Below are 8,113 nucleotides of genomic sequence, written 5' to 3'. Positions count from 1 at the left end.
TTCCTCTTCCTCTTCCTCTTCCTCTTCCTCTTCCTCTTCCTCTTCCTTTGTTTTGTTTGTTTTATTTGAGTTTTATTTGTTTGTTTTCCATTTCAATGGGGCATTTGGAGGTCATGCATCTGCCACGGGCAGAGAATTGATCCACGGGTGTGTTTCATTCATTCTTGGTTCACACATTCACACACAACACAACCCTTTTTTTTTCCCCCATCCAAAACCAGTAGAGTTTGTAATAAGTACAAACCCCCAGTACACAGTTGGTCATATCAGACTGAGTTTCAAGATCTGCCTGACTGTGCTCAGTCAGCTCCACTCTGGATTTGTACACTCTGGTGGTCATTGCATTCCCCAAAATACCAACATCTGCTGTAAAACAACCATTTTCCTGATGGATCCCAAAATCTTTTTGAGGGTTCTCCTTTCTCTGACCTACCCTAATAGGAACAGCCAAAAAGAATTAAAAGATAACCCACTCCTTCCACCTTTTAGAGGTGATTCTTAGCGTGTGGGTTTGAATTTCTCTGGTTTCACACATTGCTGGTTATGTTGCCTATTATAAAGGATTCAGTAAGACACACTTTCTCCCAGTGGTATTTTATTTTGACACATCTCAAAAGAAAATACAGCTCATTATTTTATACAAGATTCAAATATGTTGTCACCTGGTTCTCATGCATTAAAATGTGATTAATTTTTTGCTGTAGGTATATGAAAAAGCAGAATGAGCTTATAATAAGCTTATTTAGTAATTTATTTATGTATTTTTGGGTGATCTCAAAAAAGGGGCAAATGTCAGGAATTGTCTTCTTTTGAATGTCTTTGTTCAGAATGCAAGCCCTCCCCTGTCTGGTCCTGTATTCTTTATCTTCATGGTTTGGCTCTCAAGAGGCATATTTAAATTGTCATAAATGTAGGAAAACTTTTCAGGGAAAAACACTCAGAGACCTTGTTTATTTAAGTTTTAAAAATATTATTTATCATGCCCTGTAAAATATCATGTATCAACCCTCTGGGGACAGGGCAGCCTTTTCAAATCAGTCATAAGCTGAAACTTTATACAAGATGCAAATTAGGAGCTTGATTAAACGAAACCTAGTGTTCAGTCTGTGTCTGGTGGAGTTTCTGTAGGCACAGCAGCAATTAATGTGGGGCCAGCTAAGCAAATCTGTTGTGAACACGTTTCACTTTATGCAATATATACACACATAAAGCATGAAATTTTGGCCCAGGTGGATGTGCCAGTCTGTTGAGATTACCTGATCCAGGAGATGCTTTTAAATTATGGAAACCACAAGGGATCAATACTTCTCCAAACGTCTCTGGCACATCGAATAGAATTAAAAAAAAGAAATAAATATAAGTTTTCAAGGTTTCAAAAATATCCAATCCCCATCTGAAAAAGGAGTCCATTTAAGCTCTTGATTAACCAGAACCAACACTGGAGAGGTGGCCTCTGATCTCCATGTTTAAATTTCAGTCTTGGAACAGACTGAAGAGGCCGGATTTAAAGTCTGGATTTTGTTTCACTTGCAGTAGAACGGAAGAGCTGCCAAGCTCAGGCACCACCAGTGCTTTGTGGAAGCCGACATATGAATTTGTTCTACAAATGTGCCAGGGACACCCTGATCCAACAGTCAGATCACTTCCAGAAGACACAGAGTTACATCTCTGAGCTGACTTCCAGTTCTTATTACCACCCATTAAGAGAAAAATTCTGCATAAAGCAAACCAGGTAATTAATTACAGCACTGAGTGGTATCCCCTGGAAAAAGTCTTATCTTCAAATGTATAAAAATAAATAAAAATAAGCTAAAATATCCCAACGCTTCAAACAAAGAAGGTCTCACTCCTCTCATGGGCTCTTGGGGACTTGAGGTTGCAGGTGGGTTTTGGGGTTTTGTGCTTGACTAAGGTGGGACAGAAGTAGCTGAGATGAGCTTTGGTTACAGGAAAGAAAAGAAGGAATATCTGTGGGAAGGATGGAAAGGACAACAGGAGGAAAGAGATGAGTGACTACATTAACTTCATCTGAGAATAAGTAAGACAAAAATCTCTTCAGCATTGTGGTGGGAAACCTCTGCAGATTTATTGTATGAAAGGACATTTTTAGCCCTTTTTGTCTTTTTTGTATTTTTTAAAAAGTATTAATTATTGTGCATCGTGACACACAGTTCCTTTTTTGCACTTCTATTAAAGACCACTAACTTTAAGGTCTCCTCTCTTAACTATCTTTCTATTCCTGGATCTAACCTGCTGATAGCAGAACATGTTGTTGGAAAAGGAGGTCCCACGGGAAAACACCATAAAAAAGGAAATATATAAGTAAAGAAATACTAGTAACTGTGATGTGATATCATTTATGCTTTATTTCTGAATGGATCAGAGGAAGCCTGCCTGTCAAAAGGAAAAGGATACGAGAATGAACACTGCCAGAAAATATTACATTAAAAAATTTCTCCTTCTCTGGGATGAATACAGCAGAGTTAAAGTGTTCCTACAGAAGGAAAAAAAAGATAAATTACGTGTTGATTTTAAGTACAGTGTGAGAATGAAGGAAATACGAGCTGCAGAGAGATACAAAGAGGAATGGTGTGATGGGTTCAGGCTGGGATGGTGTTTCACACAGTTGGGGAGGAGAGGTGGAGGGAAAAAATGGGGATCTGCTGCATCCTGAGCCATCAGCCATGGGGGAAGTTTTCCCACAGTGCCACTCATTTACTGTCCTGTGAGGAACTGAATGAAAATTATCCTTTAGACAGAAAGAGGTAACATTCTTGTCCTCATTCTTCCTCATCAGCTCTTTCCTTTTTCTGGTAAATCTTCTCCAATTCCTTTTTTACCTGAAGGTGATGGAAAAAGAAGAAACAACCCCTATTGGCCTTCTGGACCCTCCTCCCTTCAGCAGCCCAAGGACTTGTAGATCCATTTTACAATGAAATAAAACCACATAAGTTTAGATGTTTCTTATTCATCCAAACTATACATAATTCAAGGTAATGCCTAACAAGGGGTAGTGGCATTATTCCACCTAACACAGATTTATCCTCCCAGTGGAACTGAAAACTCTGAGCATCCTGTTCCAAAAGTGCCAGTACTGAAAGGAAAGAAAATCCTTTCTTTAGTTTTCATGGAATCACAGAATGGTTTGGGTGGGAAGGGACCTTTAAAGGCCATCTATTCCAACCCCCTGCCATGGGCAGGGACACCTTCCACTAGCCCAGGTTGCTCCAATCTGGCCTTGGACACTTCCAGGGATCCAGGGGCAGCCACAGCTTCTCTGGGCAACCTGTGCCAGGGCCTCACCACCCTCACAGCCAAGAATTGTTTCCTAATCCCTGATCTAACCCTGCCCCTGTCCTGTCACTACAGAACCCTTTCCAAAGTCCTTCAAGGCCTTATCCAAGGCATGGACAAGGAATGGTTGGCAGCTGTTCCACTGCTGGGAGCTGGAGGAGCTCAGAGGACAAGGTAACCATCTCCTTACCAGCCTGTCTCTCCAAAGACAACAAAAAGCAGCAGAAGCAGCAGAGACGATGAACATTTTTCCTTTAATGTAAATTTGTTCTCTCTCTTTTTTTTTCTTTTTTTTTTTTTCTAATTCTTTTTCCCTTTCTTTTGCAGTTGCAAATGTTTTGAGAATCCATCATTTTCCCAGGTTGATGGGAAGACCCTGGTGACCCAGCTGTGAGTCACGATTCCCAGCTGGGTGGCTCTGAAGAGAGACAAGAAGCTCGGATGTGTCCCTGATCCCCCACCAGCACAGGCCAGGAACATCTGTCTGCTCCTTCCCTTCCTTCAGACAGTCCCAAGGAGGAGGCAGGCAGGCAAGTAGGAATATGAAAGGCAAGGGATCAACTGGCCGTGTTGTATTAGCCAACTTAAATAATTCTTCTTGGCTGTGGAAACAGTCTTCCCATCCAAAGCTGTGCTTTTTTTTTTTTTTTCCTCCTTTCCTTTTTATTTTTTCCCAAACAGGAACAATTTATTTCCACTTTTGGGCAAGTTTCTTGGCCAAGGGTGAGCTCTCCCTGTTGCCTCTTCCCGGTGTCCCCCAGGTGACCTTACAAAGTGCCTCAGGGACCCAACTTCAGTGAATAGCAAAATCAAAATATGCAAATGGTGCCGGGATTATTACATATATAATCATGAAAACATTTTTCCTGCACTATTGCCTGTGCCCAGCTTCCTGCCCTACTGCTCTGAGTGCCTCTGTGCTGTCTATAGCTGTTAAGCTGAAGCACCCGAGGATGGCTCTGAAGCAGGAAGAGAGTTTTCAATCTGCAGGATGGTTTTCCAGACACTTTCTTTCTCATTCTCCTCAAGATAGTTGCTGTTCCTCCGGATTTCACTGTTATTATTTGGATGTCTCTGCTTCAGGGCGAAGGGGGGGATGAATGGCTTGTTCAGCCTCTTCAGTCCACTCTAGTTCTATTTTAGTTTGAGCAGCCTGTGCTACTTCGAGAGAAGGGAGCAGTTCATGCCAATAACTCAATCTTTCTGCAAAGTTCAGCATCTCAGGCTGAAAAAAAAACCAAACCAAACAAACCTAAAAGTAAAACTACACAATGCAGGCAGCTGAGTCCTGCAGTCGGGTCTAGGTGATTGGAAGTTTACATCCTGAGTTATAGAATCCTAGAATCCTGGAATGGTTTGGGTTGGAAGACCCAAAAGACCACCTAGTTCCAGCCCCTGCTATGGGCAAGGACACCTTCCACTAGATCAGGTTGCTCCAAGCCCCATCCTTGCCCTAATTTGGCTTTTCCTGGCTTCCTTCCTTCAAAGTAGAAGTGATGAAATTCATTTGGGCATTTTAGTGAATGAAAGGATGCATAATGAGTCAGGAAATCCTACTCACCTTAGCAGTTAAACAGATGTTAGAAGTGTGAAGCCTGAACTCTCTGTACAGCCAGTGAGGAGAAGTATGGGATGTTGATGACAGATGTGGAGGAACACTTATCTGAAAACATGTATTTTTATTCTGATATAAAAACCTCAGTTTTGTTCCTTTAGTTTTTAATGCTATGTGCAGTATTTTAAGGCATATGTAACCAGTAAAAGCCCAAACTCCATAATTAAAAACCAAAACAATATTTTCCATTTTAAATCTGTAAAGAAGAAAAAAAAACTTAGCTTTTGAGATTAATTCAGTTTTCACAATTTTTATATGGTTTTGCAAAGTATTTTTTTATACAGCCTCAAGGAATGATCAATTTGCACTGCAAGTCTTTTGTATCAGCCCATACAAGAGCACTCCCTGTGCTATTCCATCGTGGAGAGAAGCGGAAGCGTTCCCTGGGCTGTGGAGCAAGTGGAGAGGAAGTGTCATCCACAATATCTGAACAATGAACAGAGCACCTCGCCACAAAGTCAATTATCCTTTCAAAGCAGCCATCCTGCATCCTCAGGACCAGATGTTGGCATTGTAAGATTGTGATTCTAATCTAAAGGGAAGGCTGGATTTTTATTTTTTTTTTAATGTTGGCTTTCCGAGGATTAAGTTGGATATTTTCAATACAGTTGAAAGAAGAGAGTTATAAACCCCCAAACCCAAATGTTCTTGTTTGTTTCAAACTCAATCATTGCCTTCTGGACAAGGCATGAAATGGAAAGCCCACTGTGAATCTCAGAATATTTGATTTCAGGTAAATTGCCACATCAGCTGACCTTTGAAAAAAACATACCTGTATCCAAAAATATACATCCACCACTTTGGAATAACTTGATCTAGTGGAAGGTGTCCCTGCCCATGGTAGGGGACTTGATACTAGATGAACTTTAAGGTCACTTCTATCCCAAACCACTCTAGGATTCCATGATCTTTTCACCTGTTTCAGCCATGAAGCCTAAATCTATTTTTTCTTGATAAAGACAAATCAATAATTAAATAATCAAGTTTGATAAGTAAAATTCAGGTGGCTGTGGGCTAGAAAATGCAGCATAGATTCTTTTTTATCTCCTTTATGACACGTTTAAATCTGGTTCTGATTTCTAATGAACAAAACTCTTTCTGACTCCTCTCTGGTCTGTGCAGATTGAACAGTGGCTCTCAACTTCACTCCTATCTGGTAGCTGTCCTCATCCCCAGTGCCAAAACAAACCCTTCTCCTCTGTGTTTTCCTCTTAACAACACTGGTACAGAGGCCAAGGACTGACAACCTGTCTCTTAACCCTCAAACCTTCTGTCCCAGGGGATCAGAAGGAAAATTACTGAGGAAACTTTTTCCTGTTGTTCAGTCGTTTAGTCGTGTGGGAAAACAGATTGCCAAGCTGGCATTCCGGGATCCCCAATTCCCTGTGCAAACGTGGGCAGAAAGGGAAGACAGAAAGAACTTGAGAAAATTGTTATCACCGAATCACAGAATGGTTTGGTTTGGAAGGGACCTTTAAAGCCCATCTCACTCCACCCCTTGCCATGGGCAGGGACACCTTCCACTAGATCAGGTTGATCCAAACCCGGTCCAACCTGGCTTTGGACACTTCCAGGTGTTCACTCAAACTAATGTTTCATAACTGTATCAGCCACTGTGCTCATGCAGCCACGTTCCTTATTTATCCAGTTGGACATACCAAATTACTTTTATCGTAACGCTTGAGAAATAATTGTCTTACCTCTCTTAGGACATGCTGGAGGGTTTATTCTCCCCTTGCTATCTAAGTAGTTACACTCATAAATCCTCATGCATTGAGAGCAGAATAGTCTTTATATGCCTAGAAATTTCTAAGCCATTATCCCCAAATCCTAATTAACCATTATTAAAAATAATGTGTTCTTTTTAGAGCCTGAGATATAGCAACATGATAAGATATGATGTGAAAATCCCAAATATCACATAATGTGTAATTCTGCTGCTTTACTTTTGCTCTTTTATTAGAGATTTCTAACGTAACATGGCATTCTCATTCAAAGTGACAGGATTCAATAGTATATAGTTTGCAAACTGCCAAAACAGAGTCACTGGATTTAGTTTTCCAATAATCAAACAATTGTACAACATGCCTGTACATGTCAGAAACTGAAGAAAGCAAATTTATACACAACACCGTGTATTTTGTGGATAGTGATAACCCACCCAAATCTAATTTAATCAAATATTTAAAGAGGTAATAATTAATTTTTAAAGAATTGAAGTGAACCATAACTGGGAAGAAATGTTATTGTTTATTTTTAATGCCAGAACAGTATTCCTGATGCATTTTTAATATTTCATTAAGGCAGGAACTTTCATACTATATTTTTTCAAGTTTTTATATCTCATTGAGACTTTTTTTTCCTGAAGAAAGGGGAAATATTGTAGGCAAACTTGAGGCTTGAACTGATACATTCTTTGAGGATCTTTTGTCATAACTAATTAAACACAACCAGAAGTATTTTTAAACAAGCTAAGACACAACACCTGGTTGGAAGCCAGGCAAGTGCTTCTTTTATTTAGCTTGTGTCTGCATCCTTCCCACCAGATATTGCTTTCTACCCTCTCTTTTGAGCCATTATTCATAATTCTTACCTTTTAGGAGAGGTATTTGCAAGCAAGGTTTTAAAGCCCACCACTCCTGTGCCTTTCAAAGCCACGGGCTGCTCTGTCTTGGTCTTTTGTTTTTTTGATGAAGTGTCTCTCACATTTTGAGCCTTTTATACCCAGGACTGTGGAAGGCTGTTTATTGCACTCTGGCTCCAGCCCTAGTTAAAGGTGTGAACTACCAAAGTGGAAGGGGGCACATGCACATTAACACTGCTGTGGAAAACATCGCTCGACAGATGGGTGCATGTTAAATGGATGTTTGAAGAAAGGTGTTTGCAATAAAAATCTTGAGTATGGCATCAGAGGGGGACCACACACAATTTTCCAGCTTTATGTCTGTAATATAGAGGGGTCAAGCTTGTTATAGTGCCCGTGCTTTTTACTGTCTCAGACTTTGCTCTGTTGCTCTCAACAGCTTCCACAGGAATGTGAAGTATCAGGGTTCAAATGCCACGTAAATAGGTGTGTTTTAATTCATAGACACGCACATTTATATTTGATATGTCATAGCAATATCTCCAAGAAGAGCAGTGGAGCTGGGGAAGGGTCTGGAGCACCAGGAGCAGCTGAGGGAGCTGGAGAGGCTCAGCCTGGAG

General features: G+C 40.6%; 1 long non-coding RNA gene across 1 annotated transcript; it reads left to right on the top strand.

The window, feature by feature from the left end:
* The first annotated feature begins 1,423 nt into the window (after positions 1 to 1,423).
* Positions 1,424 to 3,464, top strand: LOC113973612. Its single transcript, XR_003536278.1, has 3 exons — positions 1,424 to 1,732; positions 1,950 to 2,038; positions 3,370 to 3,464. It is a non-coding gene; the product is annotated as an uncharacterized LOC113973612 (long non-coding RNA).
* The last annotated feature ends 4,649 nt before the right edge of the window (positions 3,465 to 8,113 follow it).

The sequence above is a fragment of the Neopelma chrysocephalum genome, unplaced genomic scaffold (assembly GCF_003984885.1).
Source record: "Neopelma chrysocephalum unplaced genomic scaffold, ASM398488v2 Primary Assembly neopelma1_103b, whole genome shotgun sequence".
Taxonomy (NCBI): domain Eukaryota; kingdom Metazoa; phylum Chordata; class Aves; order Passeriformes; family Pipridae; genus Neopelma; species Neopelma chrysocephalum.
This window is presented reverse-complemented; position numbering and strand designations above follow the sequence as displayed.